This window comes from Haliaeetus leucocephalus, unplaced genomic scaffold, assembly GCF_000737465.1.
Source record: "Haliaeetus leucocephalus isolate CR32 unplaced genomic scaffold, Haliaeetus_leucocephalus-4.0 Scaffold317, whole genome shotgun sequence".
In the NCBI taxonomy this organism is placed as follows: domain Eukaryota; kingdom Metazoa; phylum Chordata; class Aves; order Accipitriformes; family Accipitridae; genus Haliaeetus; species Haliaeetus leucocephalus.
The window spans coordinates 6,048,496-6,071,996 of NW_010972753.1; the positions used below are offsets into that span (position 1 = coordinate 6,048,496).

Genomic DNA, 23,501 nt, shown 5'->3' on the forward strand with positions numbered 1-23,501 from the left:
GACAGAGAATTCCAAGCATGGCTAATGCAAACTACTTTTTAATTACTTGAAAGTATCTATGATTGACAACAGTTTAGTCTATCAATTAAAAAACCCCAACACTTCTGCTAAAGTACCTACAGTTATTCAATATAGATTTCTTATAGTGCCATGACTATTTTTTCAGTTTCTCTATTTGGAATCTTTGCTGCCTCCTTCTAATGAAATAAACATCAGCTACATCTTTTTTTTAGATGAAATAAAATAGACAGGATATTCTAGCAATTTATTAACAAAGTAATCTATTTTTTTTGTTATCGTATATCTTTATTACTTGTAAAAGCTTGGAATTGGGCTTGAGAAGATATATATATAAAAAATAAATAAAATCATTGTGTATTGTGTTAGTATTATGAAGGTGAATAAAAATAGATAGCATCTCAATTGAATAAATTCATTGTTACAGGCTTGAACAGAAATCATAAGAGGGATAGAATACTGCCACAGTTTGGCTAGATAATACAGTTGCAGATAATAGACAGTTTTATCCATCTTAGAAAAGCTGCAGAAGAGTCATTGAGAATCTTCAAGGTCAAATGTAAACTTGACATCGTATCACTTATACTGCAATGTCAGAAAATGATACATCACAGCTATAAATTTATTAGTGTGAATAAAACCTTATACGGTATTTGCATTTCGAAACCAATATGGAAACATTAACTCCTTAATCCTCAAAATACCCTAGGAAGATTGTTAAGTACAATACAGTAGAACAGATCTTGGAAATGAAAAAAGAAGAAAATTAAAGTCACAGTTATAGAAAAAGCCTATATAAAAACTGAATTAGATTAAACATTTTCCATGTTTCTTACGTATATGCAGAGCATAAGGACACACTGAAAAATTTCCATTAGATCAAAACAGTAAAAGAAGAAACTGGATGGCTATATAAATTCCAAATGCCTTGGGATCTGCTATTACTGAAAACAACTTCACAGCCTTTTACATATAAAAGTAAAGACACCAATGAAGACCATAAAATTAGATTTAAAATTGACTGATGATTCAGCTGAGGATCCCTGTTTTGTTAGACTGAGACATTCTTACCTTTCCTAATGTCTTGGGCAGACATTTTTTTAATGAGAGCTAGTTAGGAAGTTCATCCGTTAAGGGTCATGAGACATGCCAGAAGATATATGAGAAGTATCTTTCCCCGCCTAATTTAAAAGATACAGCTATTTTCTTAATTCTGCCTTAGTTTCAACAGTTGGGGAGAGCTAGTCATATGGTATTCCAGATCTATTTTACTCTAACTTGTCCATTGTCCTAGACAATGGGTGCCTCCCATTCTCCTGAAGTCTCAGGTAAAATGAACACCAACACATAAATACCTTGGTTATCCTACCCTAGGATTTTACTTTACACTACCTTTTGATATCTAACACTACACTGCTGACAAGTCCTCATTTTCCACCATCCACCTCCAATCCATCTTTGCCCAGGACAGTAATTGCATACCTTAAAAACAATTACTTACACCTTTGTTGCCCTTGCACAGTTTATTTCTAGATGAATATTGAAGCTTATTCAAAAGTGGAAAATTCAAAGTTTATGGAAAATGTAGCAATGGAATTTCTCTATCTAACTTCACATGTCTACAGCACAGATCTCTGAGACAGTTATCTAAACTCTACAGCAAATAGAAATAGATACTTCTAGGGCAAAATGTGTTTCATGTTAATGTGGATATTTAAAATACATCAGATGAATTTTGTCTCTGATGCACCTTTTACTTTCCATTAGCTATAAATGGAGTTCAGAATGCTCCCGTCTACTCTGTAGACATATAAAGTTAAGTGAGATGAACCGCACCTTATGTATCTGTGTTAAAAAGAATGAGAATACCTCTTTGCCTTCCATATACTGGAATGGCTTTCTTCGTTATGATTTTTTTAGTTTCCCCATATAAATTTTTAAATTTATGTAATTTTGGTTCAGAGCATTTTAGGGATAGGATTTTTATGTTTTACTCAAAGAGTTGTGTTCCTTGAATTTTGAGCACAATCTTTTCCCTGAATATAACTACATGAGAGTTTTAGCTTCTAGACATGTTGTGTATCAGTATGGTCTCTCAGATTTTCCCCCAAAATTTACCAGAAGTAAAAGTTAGTGGAGTTCATGACCTTCAAAAAATTACTGAATGCCACAGTAATTTAGAAATTCACTTTCATATCTGCTTTGCAATACACCTCAAAAGTCTGATTCAAAGAAAAATGGTTATCTTCAATGGACTTTGACATCAGACCTAGAGTGATTGCAACAGGTGCTACAAAGTTTTATGTTGTTTTATTCACAGAATATATCAGTTGATTTTTATGTATACAGTGAACAAAGGATATATCTTTTATAATTTATGTTGTAATAAAACTGCTTAGAAAAATACATTTAAAGTAAGTAAATAAAAGTTAATACTGAAATAACAAATAGCAATTCAAATAGTAAATGAAGGAAATCTGACCTATATCAAATGTTAGATATACATCATGAAATGACAATCGATGGCATCTACCAAAACAACAACAATTTTAATACTGAATCCTTTCAGTACAACAAAGACCCTGTAAAGTCAGAACCCAGTAGTCATGTACTAACTGTATGAAACTATAGAATACAGAAAAAGGTTTTTAACAAAGTAAAAAAATGGTGGAAAAGACAAAACCGGATACATTTGGGAAAACTAAAGAACTTTTACACCTTCCTCAACAGCATTTATTGGGAAAAGCTGATGCAGGAATCCCTTTTATGCAATGTAATCACAACTTATTAACTCTGCCCCAGTTAGATCAGAATTAGCTCCATACTACCAAAACCACCAAGCCAAAAACTACCAAGCAGTCATTTTGATCACATCACCTACATTCACTAGTTATTTTTTATAATCGTAACATACTTTAAACCTCTGTAGATTAATATTTTCAAAATGTCAGCTATTTTTATGATGAATGCACTACACACTAACTAGCACTTAGCTCTATCATTTAATACCTTTTTAGAAGGAAAACTGTGAGTAAGCTAAAGTCCATGTCAAGTATGTATCATGTATAGCCAAGCTTCTTCCTCCACTGTAAATATAAAAGTCTCAATGTCCTGAGCATAAAGCATAATCATAAAGCCCTCTGACCTTAGTCCATCCAGTTAGCAGATCTATTTGACATTTGAAACATACAGAAGGTTTCAACCAGTAAATATTACCAATCTCTAATCTGCAGTGAAGTAGCTGTTTAAACTTTGTGTTAAAACCCACATCTTTTAAATGGATTTTTTTTCTTCCTTATCAGGGCACCTCAGATTAGATAAATATAACCAGGTTTATAAAAACTAGAGTGTTCTTTTTCCAGAACAACAACAACAACAACAACAAAAGAAAACGTCTATTTCTGTCCTCAAGTTCGATTTGCATGAAACACTCACTAGGACTGACCCAGACCCGATTACTGGGAGGCCTGTTCTTCTCAAAACTAAGTATTATAAAAAGGATAATAATGTATGAAATAAATCAGGTTTCAGTGTCAGTTGCTCCTGCAGACTAGGAAAATAAATGCTTTAAGAAAGCATTTAGTATTGGAATTTAGGAAAAAAAAAAAAAGGAAAATTTAAAATACTTGCATGCTGCTTTGCTCCTTGCATACCCCTTGCTTGAGCATGTTAATGTCTTTATAGCATAGTCTTGAATACTGTGCTTTGATCATCTATTCCACCTACAGTAAAGCCCTCCTGCAGAAAACTTATGAATCACTCATTTAAAATGGATAGCTCCCACCAACCAGAAATAATAAAATGTATTTGCTGACTTCCTACCTAGGGTCTATGAGGAAAAAAAGAAAATCCAGCTTTAGCCATTCAAGCTGAAGCTGGATTTAACAAGCATAGGTCTACATGAACTATGGATATCTGAAGAGCCAATGCTCAATTAATTGTACCTAAATTAGACTGAGTGTACTTCTTCATTTCACAGAGCATTTGACATTTAATGTCATGGGACTGTTATGCATCAAAACTATGGAATGATCTTTCTGATCTTCTCATCAGAAAAGGGTAATTTCCAACTGACAGGGTTAATCTAAGAAAGAAGAATTCCTGGACACAAACCCACTTGTAATCCAATTTCTGCCGTGTCATTCAAGTCCTTATATTCCATAGCCCTTCTGTAGGCAGTGCTAACTGAAGGATGCAGTTTTGCATGTAATGGGAAAATCCCTCCCTCTTTGGGATAAGGTTGATCATGACCTATGCAACTATTAAAAAAAACCAAACCCACAAAACAAAAACCTTTTCTATGATGCCGTTACTCTTATAGAAGAGTGATACTGACAAAAATGCAATAATTGTCTCTGTAGTACCAATTCCCTGAACAAACTCAGAAAAAAATTCTATTTTCTTCTAATGAAAAGTAGGAAAGTGTACAAATAGACCTTTGTCATTTCGAGTAGGTTAGGCTGAGAAGTAAAAATAAAATCCAAATTTGTCACTGAGGTTTTATATGCACACATAATTGTTGAAAACGTCTTAGACTATGTTGCTTTTTGCAACCATAAAATCTGTTGGAGAGTAGGAAGTTAACACTTATATTCACTGTATCATGGTCGTAATCATCTTCTGTAAATACTCTTCAAAATGAGACCTTCTAAGTGGTAGCTGTCATTCTCACTATCAACTTTCCTGGCAATAAGTATCTGTGTTTGCATTAAATCCAAGATGCTTCAGGAACTGTATTAATCTTGGCATCTTTTTGGGCTCTCTAAATAGATATCTAATGATAAACATTGTCCGCAGGGGATAAGGGAATTTTCTTCTTTTTTTTCCTAATTTCAATAGTTTACTACTTCCATCACTGCAGACCTACCCTAGGAGTCTGTAAGACCAAATGATAATAGCCAAGGCTGGGAAAAAGAAAAAAACATAATCATCCATCTGTCAAGCTTTAGAATTGACTGAGGATGATAGAGTGGAAATAACAGAAGACAAGTTTCTACTATAAGTATTTCTGGCAAAGTCCTGCTTTGCTTAGCTCTGATTATTTGAAACTAAACTACAAGAGATGCAGAATGACCCAAAATTAATGATTAATATTTCCTTTATAGGTGGCTGCTATGATTATTGCAAAAGACTTCCTGAAACTTTTGCAAAGAACCCTAATGGTATCCCTTCCAAAAATCCATGACTTATTTTCTTCAAAGCTTCAGGTAACTCCCTTGTTCCAAGACTGCAAAATAGCTGTCATGGTAGAAACAGATCTTTTCTAGGAGAACATAGAAAGATAAGATGAAAAGGCAAATCTGACAATGGAGTTACTCTAATGCTCACTTCCAAAGTGTGTTTTCTTACCACATGTCACTAGCACATTGCAAAATCATCCGTTTGCCTTTCCATTGAGTCTCACTTTTATGAAGTGCTAAGTTTAAAATTACTTTTATTATGCCTCAGCATAGTCTGAGCATTCCTGTTTAACTAGCAAACCATTTTCAAAAAGATAAACAATAAACTTAACCTCCATAGATAAAGCCCCCCATTTTTGCTTGAAAAAAATCTGAGTCCTACATTGTATCTTATGAGATTTTCTCCATAGGCCATGCGTTTCTGAAATTGAAAGAGACTACATTTGCACTACTGGCTATAATACTAATTTATGAAAATACATGGATGTATTGCAGGGAGAGATGACAGTTCATATTTGACTTTTGGTGCCTTGCTTGACACCATTTAAATACTTTCACGCCCAGTGGTAGGACACAGGACCAAGTCTCTCAAAACTCTGGTCATCCTGTGAAGGATAGACTGGGGAGACAAGACTTCCAGACAAATTTCTGCCAAATAGAAATGGTACATCTTGACCACTCATTTATGAGTAGATATCCAGAAACCTTATAAAAGGCGGCCTAGGTAGAAGGAAAAAATAAAATAAATCAAGAGTGCTAAGAGCCCATATAAACTGCCTGTACATACAATCCCATTCACTCAGAACTCTACTATACCCATCTTCTGGAAGAATGAAGTAGAAGTGGTAGCAATGCATGGCAAACAGTAACCAAAGGTGGAAACAATAATTAGGCATGCTGACACATTGCAGCAACTGGAAATGACAGCCCAATAGTTTTGGTAGCTTTTGCATTTGGCAAGAGATTTTTCTGCCTGTAATATCTCAGTTAAACTAACATTCATGTCAACTTCAACTGCTTTGGGTTCTGCTATGGAATATATTTAATTTAAAATAAAAATTGCCTTTCCTAGAATTTCCCAGTTGTGGGAGATTTTACTTGTCTCTTTCTTTATCTGGACTAAAAGTTCCAGAATGCTACCATTTTGCTACAAGGAAAAAATATGCATGCTTAGGCACCCTCCCTCGAAGGTGCATTGTCCTAACTTTCAGAAATCAATTAGACATTCATGTGCATGTTGAAACACACCAAAATTCTAGGAAAAAGCAAACATTTGCATGTAGCATATTGTTATACTTTAAGAAACTATTTCCACATCATCATCTTTATAAACTAATAGTTATCTTAGCTTCCATTTCTGGCCTCTTCCACCATATTATCTGCATAGTATGGTGTTGCGTGATTTTGAGTCATATCTGAGTATGTCTCATATAAGTATCACGTGTATCTTGCACAGCTTTTGCTTCCAATATAGCCTTGTAAACTTTCTTCAAAGAATGATTTATGCAAGGTATAAAAAGTGCTACATTCACATGTGAAAATTACACTACAATATTGTTCTCCCAGGAGCCATAAACAGATCAGAGTCCAGTTTGTGCTATGAAAAAAGAAATATGAACCTCACGGGGACTTTTAATCACAATATGCCACCTCTGAATTGAAGATCCATTTTGTATCACGTCCCACTGGGCTAACAAAAATCTGCTTGTTTACAGAAGTTAATTTAAAACTTTCAGGAGAAAAAAAGGATACAGAAGGTGTTGCCTAGCTTTCAATCAAACTTGGTTTTATTCCAGAGAAAAAGTCAATGTGCACTGTTTCAAATTGATTGTTCAAAACCTTAGTTACTATTAAATACTTTTTGCCGTGTTCCAAGATCATTAGGAAATGCCGTTACAGAACTAGGAATAATTTTATTCTGCACAGTCTGCTGTGGACATAGAGAAAAGTGTAAATTAAATTCTCATGTGGCCTTACTTCTCCGTCAATGGCTTCAGCCTCAGATCTGCACTGGTAAGTTCACTTAATTGCAAGAGAAAAGCAGTGAAGCCTCTAGAACTTAATTCTTCAGCACTGGTTTTATTTAAGCAGAATACCATCAAAAAAACCCTGACAAAATACCATTCACAATGTCACTCCATTTAACAAAGAGAGGTTGTTGAGATTTTTCCAATGGAAAAAAAAATTGAGATGGCGTAAAACACAGTAAAGAACCTCTAACCTCTCTGTATGGTTTTTGGACTTTTGGGTAAGGCTTGAATAAAAAAGTTCTGGAGCTAGATTATAGCTAAATTAGAACTTTTGTTGACTATAGGCAACAGGATAATCAGCTAGGAGGCAATGCTATAGATTATCCCCATATGTTTTTTTGATTATGACAATTGCATAATTTTTATAAACTTGATAGAGTATGGCAGGTGATTTCTGATGCACACTAGGATCGCATACATTGGTGTGACAATAGTAGTGGATTGGAAATATGGAATGGAGGGGAAATGGTTGCCTCTAAGACAGATACTGGTCATTATTCCGAACAACTTTAATGGTAATGATAATGTCATAGGAATAATTTTATTTTAAATCATGCTTACAGCTGAAGAGGTGCTTCAGAAATAATTCCACGCAGAAAGGGAATGTTCCCAATCTGTGTCGTGACCGCATCCTCATCCACACACCATGTTTTATGCTGAAATATACACGTTAGTTACTATTCACTAAATTCTAATTGGTACTTGTCCTGATCTGTCATTGTTCAAAACCTGATATAGTTGATGTATATATTCTGATATATGTGTGGAACTCACTGGTCCATGCTCTCATGTCAGACAATTGAGATCTGAAGTTTTCACTGCTGTAATCACAGCTGTGCAAGACTGAATTTGTTTGAATGCACAGGGCACCATGTGCCCTGGCTCTTCTTTGTTGCCAGAAACTTAAAACCTGTATCATACAAATCAATGGCAAGCAAAGGACTTAAATTTTAATTTCTAATATTGTGATTTTTCTCTTTTGCTACTTCTTAAACTCTCTTTAGAATCTTTCTTATATAAAATACTTCAAAAACATGTTTCTCAACCTTATTATCTGAGAAAAATTACCAGAAGTCAGAGGATAAAAGAGCAGTAAAATCTTAGAGATCTTAAAAAGATCATAAAAACTATAGATACTTAAAAACAAAGATCTTAAGAACTATATAGTACTGTACAAATCAAATCCAAGATTCCATCTAATAATGGTAGAATAATAGATCAAGAGGGATTGAGTTAACCGCAGTAAAGTAGAGAAAAGTCAAAAGTGAGAACAGTCAAAATTTGAAGTTTCATACTTACACTCAAACATATATTTTAATGCTTTAAATTCAGAGTGGTTTTTTATTTTTAGAAATTTTTTTTAGCAATTGTGCGGCACAATTCTGTAAAGAATTAATCTACTGTTATATTACTTCATCACTTGCTTAATGTGCCTAATTATTATGAAGCTATTATAATATGACAGTCTAGTAATATTCAAAATTATTACCGACCTCTGTTTATACAGTTTCTAAATTTTTACTGTCTTCATGAGATCAACCGTAGCTAACATGATTAATTTCTGCCATCATGATAAACCTTCTCTGAGGTCAAGGGTCTTCAACAGAAGATTTTAAATCAATGTTATATAATAGCTGCTATTAACATAAAAATAATACTTAAAAATATATATACTATTTGAAGTACTCCTGATAGTATTATGAATAATACAAAGATAATGTAAGCACCTAAAATGAAATAAAATAGCTTCTAAATAGATTAGATTTAGAATAGATTCTAAAAGTCTAAAAAAATTTGAATACCTCTCTCTCTCTATCACAGAAACTACTGCCAAAACAAAATGGTAAAACAGTCTACGTGTTAGCTGTTGTGAACAATATTGTCAGGTCTACAATACATAATAAAATAGGGTACACTAAGTTCTTGTATCATGCTAATTTTGATTTTAAAATGCAACTTAGAAAAACTTCCATGCTAAAGTAGAAACTAAAATTTCTAGACTTGTTACATTTTAACTGATGCTTCATTTTCTGCATCAGATATTACTCATAAGGACACCTCAAAGACACAGCAATAAATTTTACCATATACTGAGCTTTTAGAAAGAGAATTTAAGGTTATATTCTGAGCTTCTCTCTATAATGTTATTTCAAGTTTGTATGCTGTTATTCTGTTGTTGGAGGAGTGTGAACAATTTCAGAACAGATGTAAGAAATATGGCATAGTATACGCATACATGCCTTTTACAAATATTCTGGTCATAAATGAACTTCAGAGAATGGAGCACATCCCATCATATTATAACACAGTTCAAAACATTTTTTTAATGGGATCGTATTGAACATAACTTCACTTGCTGTCTTTCCATTAATTGTAAAATTTAACCTCAGCTTATACATTAACGGTAACTTTGCTAAGCTTATCTTTTGCTTTTCACCTGCTGCCATGTGCTATGTATAATCAGTCCCGCTTCGAGAAAGCACATGCTTTTTTCAGAGATATCAATATGAGAGTCAAGTAGACTGGGATACTTTTAAAAATTTGCAAATAAGCCAAACAGCCATGAGATAATTACATTTCATTAAAGTGATTTTTATTCCTAAATGTGTTATTCTTTCCCCCAATCACTAACAGTATTATTGCAAATGATCCGACCACATAGGCAGGACAAAATGTATACTAAGTCATAATTTCTATCTGTCAAAATATAAGATGTATGCATTTTTTTAATTAGAGAGATTGCATCAAGAACAAAAGTTTTGTTCAAAGATTGTGTTCTGAAAATGCACTGAGAAGGTTACCCTAAGGGTCATATCTGAAAGTATCATGTCTTTAAAAATGCATAAAGTCTGCTGAGATCTGACTAGAAACCAATCAACTGAAAAGAAACAAACATAAACCTGTAGAAGCATTCAATATTATCACTAGATTAGTTCTCTAATTTCCCAAGGCAAACAGGACTGCAACTTCCACCAAGCAATATCCACTGTTGTCAGTGCTGCCTTGCCTCCTTTCCTGATTTTTAAATTCATCCCACTTTCTCTTTTAGATTTATCAAATGAAAATGTGACAAGGAGGCTATTTGCTCTTAAAAATAACTTAGCTGGGGAAAGGAGGGTACAGCAATGTTCCTACCTGATCTTTTTCACTGCAGCATGCTTAAAATTTAATCTCAGTCCAGACTGATGTTCCAGTATCAAAATAATGTTAGTATTTATTGAGTAATCCTAACTTTGCTAATTTTAAATGCTTAATGTTCTTCTTCGTTTCTCAAAACTTACACTGACAGAAATGTTTTTTTAACTAAACATTGCATTTACATTGACTGGTCTCCAAGGATTTCAGGAAGTCTGTTGGAGCCTGAGAACTCAAAATATGTATACAATCCATTCTCATTTTAAATTATATTTAGGGAAAAAAAAGTAAATCAGCCCTGAATGCAGAATAAAGCTCTTACAGAATTTGAAGATTAGGGGATGGATGACTGATGTGAAGGACCCATCGCTGGTAGAGAAATATAGATCAGTTAGTAACCAAAGAGAAAATGAAAGAGCACATGCATCAGTACAATTGAAAGTACAGACTACCTCTAGGAATAAGGAATTCAAACCTTGCTCACAGCCTTGAGGCCTGTTATAATGGAAAACAACAATTCTGAAAAAGATCTGAGAGCACGAGAATAGTGGACAGAGGAAAGTGGCAAAGAATCAGTTATGCCTGGAGTTTTCATTGTGACATAGACAAAGGAGTTAACAAAATTCTTTAAAGGCATATAAAGAAATGGGGAGGTTATGCCTCCTCTGTGTTTTGTTCAAATATAGTTGTCACTGAAATTTTGCACCTACAGTACAAGAATGGTGTTGTAAAAAGATGGACAAAGTCAGGAACGCCAAGCCATCTACAAAGTCATTAGGTTTAGTCATATACTAAACAATATTGAAAGATCTGTTCATTTCTTTATGAAATTAAACAGTGACTACAAATATGTGAAAAAACATGGAAAACCTTCATTCTAGTGTTTCCTGTAGCTTTTAAAAATAAACTATTCTATCGCGGAAAAACATGGTAACCTAGACGTAATGTCAGAAGCATATAAACTATAAATGAAATACAAATATCCATTAAAAACCATTAGCTTTCAGTTTAATAACAAATATTTATTTATTAATAAGAAATATTCAATGTATCCTATGGAACTGCCTCATTCATAGATTTTGGGGATTCTGGAGAAACAAAAAAGATACAATAAATCTACTCCTTTTTATATGATTTGCTTTTATACTAAAATGATTATCAGGATGATATTTTTATTTCTCTAACTTTCTTAAAGCTTACAGTAGACCATTGTACAGTCCTTTTTTTATTAGTCTCGTCCATCATAAAAGAAACTACAGCAGTAATTTTAACAGATCCACAGAGTTTTGACATAAAAAAACTCAATAACACAACAAGCTCTTGGCTATACACTAAACACTACCTCTATTTGATATTTACTGATTAATAATTTAAGATTTTCAAACTGTCAAAGTTGCTATGCTCCAAAAGCATGATTTCCTCTAGCAAAAACATCAAGTCACAAGAAGTAACTGTTGGATTGCTTTTCCATTATTATTTTTAAAACAAAATGTGTACTGTTTGGGTCATTACATTTCTTTTCTTTTTGAAACAAACAAATGAACACAAAGATGGTACGTTTGTCTGCCTAATTTTATTGACTTGATATGTTGGCAAAGTCTCTATTATTCAAACTTACAAAAATCACTCCTGTTGTCATGTTGCAGAGCATTCAGACACAAAAACACTTCACACACCTTCCCTTGCTTGCAGCAGGGTTGGAGAAGGTTTTTGAGACTCATCAGTCTTGTGTAACAGGAGCCATTGCTGAAGGCATTACAGTTACAAAAGAGGTAATGAAATTGGGTAGTGATAGTAAATTTAGAAAGTACCAGAGTAGGCTTTATTTGAGGCAGCTAAGGGTTGCAGCAATATCAAAAGGTACCTTCCTAGGTGCACGAGTTGCTCTGCGTCTCTAAATCCTGTAACACTCAGTAGCAATGTAAGGGCTAACAAAAGACTCAAAAGAAAAGATTTTGTCAGTCATCATAAATGAGAATGGTGTATCTTCCAAAAATCAAACCAGTACAGAAATAATACACCCTATGGGTCCAGTATGCTAGAGTACCCACTTTAAGTGAAGTATATAGTTTTGACAATTATCTAAACCCATCAAGATAGATCACAAAATCATTGAAACTAATCACAACTAGTATTTTCGGTCTACTCCTAAATTCTTTGTTCTGCGTTGATCATAAATGCAATGTTCACAACCAGTATGATTCTAGCTCTGAGATCTTGAGAGAAAGCCCAGCTAAAACTAAGGTGCCACTGCACCAGACAATGTACAATTACAGACAAACATTCCTTGTCCTGAAGCCTTTATAATCTAATAGAAAACCCAACAGTATTTTGTGTTATCAAAGTGGTTCCTGGGATCTACTGTACCCTTATACAAGAGCTACGAAATACTCATTCATTCAGAACAGATTTTAATGTGTGCTAAGGATTCTGGTAGATTACTTAAAGACAAAAAGCTACTGAATGGCCTTGAATCTTGCTCTCTGGAAAGTTAGGTCTACTAAACCAGATTGCTCTTTTTTATCTTTTTTTTTTTTTTTTTTTTTTAAAGTTTACTCCAAAAAGGATTTTGCCTTTGAAGGCACAAGCAAAAGTCTTTCATGCTGTTTTCAGTCTCAGATACAGTTATAACAAAATACACCTAGATGTGCTTTTTCTTAAAGGTGTCAATTTACTAAAATACCAGTACTAAAAACATGACATAAACACTTATTAGCAAACTCTCCCATTAAATCCAATGATTTACATACTACGTACAGAACAGATCTTTTCCATTTCAGCTATTAAAAACAACTGTTAAAGGAAAAATGTCTTGTGCAGACTATTTCAGATAGATGTCATGCTTATTGCAAAAGTACAGAAAGAAAATTTTTGTGATCAGAATTTTTAGTTTATCTTACAGTCTCCAGAAATGAACTGTGATCTAATGGCTCTACAAAGGCTGGAAAAATGGAACACTATGTGGTTCTCATTCAAGACATGTAAAGACTGAACCATGGGACACATGATGAGCTTCATAATGAGAGATAAATAGCCAGATATTTTAGCAAAAAAGCAGTAGCTGGCATTAATATGTTCTTAGAGTCTAGACACTAAGAGGGAACAGAGAATCACCTTGTCTTGCTATGAAAGGCAATAGAACATAGTTATCCAGTGGCAACAAATGATGAAAAAATGCATAAAACCGATCACCTAACTTACATTAAAGAATCAGCACCCATTTCCAGCTTTCAGTAAAATAAAACTTGTATGAACTGTCTTACATAACACAGGTGAATAATAGTTCCCATTTCCACAGCACTAATGGGAAATTAACACTCAGAGTGCCCTCTGCTCATCTTAGGACCCTGCTATGCAGAAACATTCTTATTATGTAACCAAATTGTTTTCTGAATATTTTAATATCACTTCTAATACCAACCCAAATAGCAGAACCCTGCCCAGGTTCAGTACATCTCCTCTATAAATGTTCTCTTATGCTACATTTCCACAAAAGTGACAAAAAATAGCTGATATTGACTGTCCACTTCTGAAGGGATATGGTGAGACACCTCATAATACTGTGAAATTGGCAGATATTTACCATCCTAATATAGTAATTGTATACTGGAAAAACTGCTCAAAATATGTTCTCTTTCATTTCTTCTTTCCCTTCTCCTAGCATTTTTTGACAGGAGTGTCCTGTACAGATTAACATACTGTAAGGGTTTGCTGCCTTCATTAAAAAAAAAAAAAAAACCAAAAACAAAAAACAAAACTAAAGAATCCATTTTGAAATCAGCAAAATTCTGAGATATGTATGTACATCTCAAATTTAATATAGTGAGATGATGAGTACAAAAGTCTATTATATTCTTGTTCCAATCGATGCATAAACTGGAATTTGCCACACTCCACAATTCATTACACACCCTTAAATCATTCAATAAAAATTGAAGCTTTTAAACAGTCTATGTGGCAAAAGAACATATTTATTTCTCCTTGTAATCAGAATCAAGGCAGAATTATTGTTTGAATTTAGAAGATATTCAGCAAATGCAAAATACTTAGACCTATAAAATAAAAGATTTTTTTCTATAGTGTTCTCACTTCCATTGTGAAAAGTCAAACAGACTTAAAATATGTAGATTTTATAGGGGTTTTTTTTATCCATTGCAAGCTTAGATTTTGAGTGAGAAGCTACAGCATATCTGTATTGTGTTCATTTTTTAGAAGGGTAACTAGGCAATATAATATTTGCTGCCTGTAGAAGTATAACAGAAAAAAAAAGATTGAGATCAAACAGTGTCTACTATAAATATCTAATGTTGTTCTGAAACTCTGCCATAAGCTTTACTGAAATAATACGACTTTTCTCTGTTTTTAGTTTTAGAAAGAAAATTAATTGCACACACCACTGCAAGCCAACGTGAGCAACAAAAGTGAGAACAAATTTCTTCAGGGAGCTCTAAAAAGGACAAAAGAAAGAAGTAGCCTCCATCTAAAATGTTTTCTGACAAGTAATTATTGGTAATGAAGTATTTGATAAGTCTTTAACAAAACAAGTCAAATAGTTTTAAAGAAACTACTTTCTGGAAAATAATTAATCAAGTTTTCAGTCTGATTTTCTAAGTTTATATGATTGAGCTCTCTGATTATCTGTTGGTCTATCCTCCACCCTAACATCCCCCCAATAGTTTTTAATATTCTGACTAATTTTAAAGAAATTTGGCAGAAGATTAGAATTATAAAAAATAATGACATTTTATAATTTATTTTTTAAAAAAAAAGGCAACCAGATAAAGAAAACCAGATACTACTGGTCACTAACCGGGGAACAGGTGTAGTGTGTAGGCCTTACTAAACAGCTGAGAATTCACATAGAAAAGAAGCACCTTAAAAAGCCCCCCATGGTGGAAAACATTTCAGCTGGAACTTGCAGATAACTACAAACCCCCGAACCCTAGGTTTTCTAGCTTCAGTACTTCTGGTGTTCACAGAACACACTGGAAATACAATTAATTTAAATATTTTTTATTCTTTTCTACTACATGCAGTGAATCATTCAGTGAATTTGATCTTTGTACTGTGACAAAATGTCTAGTCCAATTATGAAAATATATTTATTTCAGCATGAATACATTACTTGGTAATACATTCTGGCTAGCATCAGTGCTGGTTCACTAGTACTAGTAATCCCCTGAATATTCAAAACCTGATGAAATATGCATTCAAGGAAAGAAGGAGCACACCTGACGTAAATTCATTCTTAAATATTTTCATGACTGCTTATCTTTTCTTTAAAAAAAAACCAAACAACTAAATAAAATTTACCAATAAAATATTATTTCTTTTTTTTTCTGGAGAAGTTAACACATCCAGTGCTGTCACAGTTCACTTTCAAATATTCTGGGTATCTCAGAAAGGTCAGATGACCTTCACCCTAGAAGTGCCTATTTTTCTTCTTTGTCTACAAAGGAAGATCAGGATTACAGGCTCAAATACAGATGCCTACTCTGGACCTGGTTTGGTGAGATGGATCTCACATCCAAAGATTAAGTAGGAAAGAAGTATGTTGGAAGTTTGCTGCAGAGCAGAACTAAATATTTTATTTAAACAACTCAAGCATGTTACTATTATTTCCACACCTGCTACATTCTGTCTCTCTGTATAACACAACACCTTGGAGAAATAAATGAACCAACAAGTTTATCTGAAATGAACAATAAGTAGTAATATAGTCTAGCCAAAAACTCCATTCTTCAGTATCCACCCATCACTGGTCAAACTCACACCCAACTCCCTTGACTCCTCTCCTTATATTAAGAAACAAACACCTCCACAAAGGTGCCTATAAAGGTTGTCAGTAAGAAGGAACTCACTGTAAAACACTTAAGTGCAAAAGACAGTTCATCACAACCTGACAAAACCTGACTTCCAAAATTAGGATAAGTAAATTTAGCTAAAGTATTTTTTAGACAGTTTAAGGGCAGATGCTGATCCTTTTGCTGTCTGCTCTGCATAAACATTAAGGTTTTCATAATGCAGGGGTTTTTTTTCTAAAACAGTTCACTTTTTAAAGCAACATAACATAAAGCAACATAACATTAACCTGCTGTCTTGTCCAGCGTGCTTACTACATGGCTTTATTTTATGGCTTTAGTCTAAAATGAGACAGTAACGAAAACCTGTATGTGATGGATAGAGTTTGCAAAATCTGTTGGGATTAAAGGTTCTAAATAGGATTAATAAAGCTATCCATGAAAAGGGCCACAGCAAGACATATTTGTACTAATTTATATAACTAATATGTATATAGAAAGTTATTCCCCAAGAGTCTTACCTTTCCCTGATTGTTTTATGCAAGCATTTTTAATGGCTAATTACTCACATCGGAAGACCTAGAAAGACTCCCAGGCTGACCAGTCATTAAGTGACACAGTTCAAGTCTCATAAATTTGTCTTATCCTCACACCTATGCATCAACACCCAGAGATTTAATCATATGCCATAGTGATCTCTAATACAATATGAGATGTACTTTTGAAAGACTTATGGAAGCAAACCAGATAAATGTTTTGTTAGGCAAAGGTACCAATACCATCCTCCTTCAAAGCAGTCATTCATTCAGACACTCATTCCCCAAAACTTCCAAGACGCAGTCAGATTAACTACTCTATTTATACCATGGCCAAAGCATTAATAAATTTGCTGAATCTGAAGTGTATTATCTGCATGTCACTATTATAAATGTCCAAATAAGCCCTGAAAGTAAAACAAATTCATTAGTATGAAAAAATTACATTCTCCATTTCCTTTATTTTTTGTACACACACAAAAAAAATGCTTGTGAAATGCATATAAAACTCAGCCTCATTCCCAGATCCCCATGTGCTAGTATTCCATAACCACTTGAACTGGTGAGGATGAATCCCCCAGTGAGGCAGTTACAGTCAGGTATCAGGAAATTTGACCGATCCAGTCCAAGAACATAATTTTCTCCAAGACAGAGAAAAAAAAACATGTTTACTCATTCTCATCATGAATAAAAATTACATCACTATGCATCTATGTGTGCTAAAAGTTATTTCAAAAAGTTTCATAATGAAATGTTTGAAAAATGCATCCTAATCAATTACTTACAAGATTTAATGCGGTTTCCTGAATAAACAATGCCAGGATTCACAATAAAACCTAAATATAACCTATGAATTGTCATCTAATGATGCAAGAGTAGGCAGAACCACACAAGCAACTTTAAATTTATTATTTCTCATAGCCTTCAGACATTTTAATGTCCCACTACAAGTAGCAACAAATTAATTAAAAACTTTTAATAGGATACAGTAAATTAGGAATGAAGAATAAAGTAGGACCGTGTGCAGTAGAGAAGAATTAAGTAACTGATATAATTATGAAATAATACTTCTTATAGCTTGACATGACAAGAAAATGTTTTTACTACAAATTCAGGATAAACTATTTTGATATTTCATCACTTCCATTAGTAGTAGCAAAAATGATGAGGAATCTTTTAACAGTAAAAGAAGTTTTTTAGGAATTTTATATATCTAGAAATGTATTACTTATAAAGATTACAGTATTATTTAATATTTTGCTTGGCATAAGAAAAAAGCAGTAACTATTTTACTAGGAATTGTGATATCCTCCCCTTATTAACTGAAAATGAAATCTTTCCATTGTTACAGAGCTTCAGTCAAGAAAGGCCCATGAATTTGTTTTTAAGATGACCTTAAAGCAGAAAAAGAAGGTTTTTGCTCAGTTTGGGCAGAGGTCTCTCACGCAGAGCTCATGTATATTATTTGAAACATTGCTATTGAGACTTTAGAAACTATGGACAAAAAACCTGAAATCCATGGGATATTGCTGCGTCTAGGTTTTCTTTCTTAGGGGCAGTGGCACGCTGCACTCAGAGGTGTTTGATAAGAGGGTGATATTCAGTAAAAAGAAAACCAGTAAGCTTCTCTGAATAAATGATCCAGTCAATATGTAAGTAAGAACTGATGGCATTTGTGTAGGCTGGCTATCATGTTTAGAACATTTTAGTCCTTAATTCAGAACATTAATCAAAGTACTAAGGATGTGTAAAATTCTAAGAAGAATGTAAAATAAAATAAAATAAATAAACAGTGTAGAATTTGTTTTCAACATAATAGCAAGGGATTGTCTGCTTTTGTTATTAACAAAATATTAGCCAATAATACATTTCTGCTAGATATAAATCCTTCCAGATATGCCCTTGCAATATGAACGACATAGTAGTATGTACCATGATCATTCTAATTAAAGAGTTCTCCAAACCAATGCTAAATTGGTTTCTCATTGATTCCACATTTTGTATTTTCTATCTCTTATAGAATAATTAAGCAATCATAGACATCTCTTTGATGAGAAAGAGTATTTTGCCACATTTCTACTATTTCTCTGAAAATGTTTCATAACACCAAAAAACACTAGTCAAAATTGAACCAGGTGGAACAAAATTGAACCAGGTGGAACAAAATTGAACCATTTGAATCCAAATGGAATCCAAACTGGAACAAGAAGAATCAGAGATTATTGGTATAACCTTTATCATTCAGTAAAGCAGGAAATAAATCTAAAATACAAATTCTAAAAGATGAAAGCCACAATTATTATATTAAAAATATATTTTTACAAGTTTTATATTTGGGGGAAAACAGAGTAAACTATCCACCCACTTACCATTGTGGTTTTGTGGTATGAGATAATACATGGCCTCAAGCACTGAAACACTTTTTTTTCTCCCATATCCTCTGATTCCATTTGTGCTGTATTCCAGAAAGAACTGTTTAAATTTAGTGCTTATTAAATCATCAATATCCATATAATCCAATTTAGATATAAAAGAGAAAAATTATTAGCATGACTATGACTTTCAGCACCGAAGCCTCGATTCTTTATATCTTTTTACTTTAAACATCTACAAGACAAAAATGTGACATTCCTGACATTATAGTGCAGTAGAGGGAAGGTCCAGAGAAGGCATGAGTCATTCACAAGCCTTTTGCAGGCTTGGAGAAGTACTCTAAAATGTAAATGCTGGAAAATTCAATGTATGAACAATTTAAGAGAGATCTGTAACTTAACAAGCAATTTCTATATCCACAGTATCCTCGGAAGCCTGAGTATAATTAGCAAGGCCACTACCCGATAATTTCAAAATATTACTGATTATTTAAGGTACTCTGTGAACTTAAAAAATAAACATTGATATTTATGCCTGTAAATGAAAGTAAATATTTGAGAAATTAATAATTATATAATAGAAATATTTTTGAAACAATGAAATTACAGAAAATAAAGTCCAGCCCTTGCCTGTTTAGTGGGAAGTACCCATCACTGACCAGTAACAATAGATGAACATCATGAACACAAAGAAATTGTCTCAAAATTCAGACCCCGAACCTAATTGTTTTACTATTAAAAACACCGCACCACCTAAAATAAGAAAATAAAGTTAAACTTGCAACCCAAAAGTGGATACTAAATATAGACTGCCGAGCAATTCTTAATACCACTGTAAAGAACAAATATTCTGGATGTTCTATATTTTTAAAATAAAAATACTATTTTTAAATTCTCAGGTAATGATTCAGGAATGTAACTTGACAGTCTAGTTCTGAAACTGTTGAAGAATTCCCCTTTTTGTAGCTGTCTTTTTAGCATTTATCTATGGCACATGAACACCCCCCCACCACCACCTCTGTTTGCTTCTTTGCTGCATATTAGCCTGGCATTAATTTCCAGTATAACCTTTACTTTTTTTTTTTTTTTGCATATGAAATGGAATGTAGATTGGGGCTGCAAGGCAGACCACAAGAAAAAGAAAAAAGAAATAACAAATTTTAGTTGGCTGAATGTTAGAATATCATTTGCAGTCATCTATGGTGAGATCCATCCATAAAATACAGCACCTGAGCTATCTTGATGATGGTATGGATGGTATTTCAGTTTGGATAATAGTGTGCTATTTTGAGAACTCACGTTCTAAAAAGAGGAATAGGCACAGGAAATAAGAGTCAAGTTGCCTAGCTATCATATGAAAGCAGATTAGAAAACTGTGGCTTTAGTTTACTAAATGAGATCCAATAGGGAAAATGACTGCAGCCTGTAAGAACAGAAGGGGATAAACATCAGGGAGTAAATAAAACTGAACTACAACTCAGTCTTGGCACAAAAATAAATAAACTAAGCACAAATGCAGGAAGTTGAAGTTAAAGTCACCAAGCATTAAGGAGTGAAGAGACAGAAAAAACTTTCAGTCAGAATAATGAAAGCAAAAAAAAATCTTTAACTACTTTCAAGACAGAGTTCAATATGTTTCAAAGGGATTATATGATATGCTATCTGTAAAACACCCTTTTAAATCCTGTGTCTCCTAATCATAAAAGAAGTCAATTACAATTTCTTAAAAACTGAAATGTGGCATTTCTTTTCAACACCACAAGTCCTGCTCTCAAACAGTCTTAGTAAAAAATTCACAATAAGAGTATTTAAGTATTCATGACCTGAAATGAAACAACTCTATTATTAGGTTTTGTTCACTTTATATACAATGCATAAATGTTGTTTAATATCATGCCATTGTGCAGCAAAAAGGAACACACCTCCCCTCCTCAAATACACCTGAAAGAATGTAATTACCTCTTAACCTATATTAACATAATCACCTAATCATACTGTTGACTGTTTCATTTTACATTAACATTTGACTCTATGTATTTACTGAATGTTAATGAACACATTAATCTTTACTTTTCCAAAGTAGTCCTACATAGAAATAGTATTACACATCTGAATGTTTTGTAAATTTTTTTTCTAAAAGAGTTCCTCATTGAATGCAAGACTATTCACTTGCTTGTGAAAGCATTTTCAAACAAATCCTGTTAATTCTGAACATGGTTCACTAAGCAGCATGATCTCATTAATGAAACAAGTTGCTAATCTAGTAAATCAAAATGCTCAGCTGTTTTGACTGTTTACCTAATGGAAATTCTAATGATGTCTTCTATCAGCCTCACAGAAGCCTAACACTTTTCAGACAAGACCCAGCAAAATAAAGAACGAACCAATGAAGAGAATGGGAACAACGCAACTTCAAACTAAACATTCTTTCACAACTAACACTGGGTCTGCATTCCTGAGGTTAGTTGGAATATTTTCACACTGAATTTTCATTAGAAAGGTAGTTTTGTCTGTTGTACTGAATTAAATGAAATGTTTGAGAGACAAATTCATGAGTTCCTGAGGTTTCTAACACAAGGGAAAAAGGAAGAAAGAAAAAGCTTGATGGACTGCAAAAAGAAAATCTTGGTAGAAATCATTCTGGAAACATATGTTCAAAACTTTCTCATATATTGCAAGAGAAAATAACAAACGGACAACAGATGAGAAGGAGGCTAGGTCAAAGGGAAATGTAAAACAGAAGCAGTCTTCTACACTGAAATCTAACCTTCTGCATAACAAGGCATTATCTCAGGGTCTTTCAGTGTGATGTTCAATTCAGTATGAACTTCCTTCTCAATGATGACAAGAAAATAATGTTTCTAATCTGTTGGGACTGTGAAATGTGCTACACACCTGGTGCATTTATAACATCTATGATACATCTTACCTTGGTCTGGGCACTCCCAAAAATCAACCTCTTTTCAGAGAGAAAATACTGTTTTAGAAAGAGTTAGAAAAAAAGGAGACAAACACTTTTTCCACGGATCCATTTTTTTTTCTAAGTGCTCATTTGAAGCTGCTCAAGGGTACCGGAATAGTACTGAGGAGGGTGATGGAGCAGAGACAAAGCAAAGAAGAAAGGGTAAGGCTTTGTGACACTGTATTACTATTCGTCACATAGATACTCATGTCTTTCTTTAGTATTTTATGTGTTTTTCAAATAAATGCAGAAAACTGTGGGACAGAGAAAGGGAGACAAAATTTTGGTGAAAATACACAAGCTCTGCCTACCTTTTATATACACAATAAAGAGCATCTTTAATACCTTGATGACATTCTATTTTGTCAGCCAGATCGTACACTTCTTCAGTGTTCAAAGCGTTCATAGTCATTTGCAGAAAAATATTTACGTGCTATTTTAACTACTTCAGCTTATTGTATTACTTAAGAGTTGTATCTTTTTTTTATACTTGCGCCGCATGATCTGGTTTGCTTTTCAGTTCAGCAGTTTTACAGTCAAGAAATAGCAGCTTAAATCTTAAACAGGTGACTTTAAATATTAAAATTCAAAAGACATTATTTTAACATTTTTTAACTGCAGGCCAAAAAGTAGATTAGTGTTGCATTCAAAACAAAACTGTGCCTTTAATATTAGATAGACCTAACTTCTTTCAACCTGAAATCCAGTAATTCAAGCCAACAATTCAAATGTACAAACGCCGATTAGTTTAACAGAATTTTTTTCTTATGCACAGGTAGTAATTTATAACATGAATCCAGAATTTAGTCAAGCCATGTTATTCAGCTGAACCTATCAACTTGCAAACCATCAGTTTAGAATTAATTCTTCACACCTATTACCATTTCAATCATACAAGAGGGAAATGAAATAAACTACCAAGAAACTAGAGTTATTATTTTCCTTACGATGCTCAAAGAGCTTGCAAGATGAAAAGCATACAAATTGGAACTGGACACAGAGGAACTAAGTGGCTATTCTGTCACACTGCATTTCACAAAAAGCATCCTCAAGGTTCTTCAATTAAAACATGAAACAGGCAAAATAAACAAAAGTTGCATGACATAGTTCATGGAATATCTCTTGTACAGCTCAGTGCTTAATCACATTTCTTCCACAAGATTTTAAAATTAAGTCTGATACTTCTGCTGGTCATAAGTATCAAATGGAAATTAATGAGCACTTTAAATAAAGACGAAAAAAATACGTAACTATGGAAGTACCACAATATACCATGTTATCCTATATTTTACTGCTCTTAAAATTTTTTTTTAAAACAAACTAGTGAAAATTCTTAGTTGACAAGGACAACCGATATATCTGACCAAAATTGCCAGTGGCCACTCAACACTAGAAATCGTCCTTAAATGAACTGCAAAACTATGCAGAGTACCCAGACCTGCAAATTTCTAATCGCTGCAGAAAAAC

At 33.4% G+C, this 23,501-nt stretch overlaps 1 protein-coding gene across 1 annotated transcript in view; it reads right to left on the reverse strand.

Annotated features, from left to right (window-relative positions):
- DMD (dystrophin) overlaps positions 1-23,501 on the reverse strand; it is a 1,006,632-nt gene that overhangs the window by 585,458 nt on the left and 397,673 nt on the right. The gene's annotated exons all lie outside the window — the stretch shown is intronic.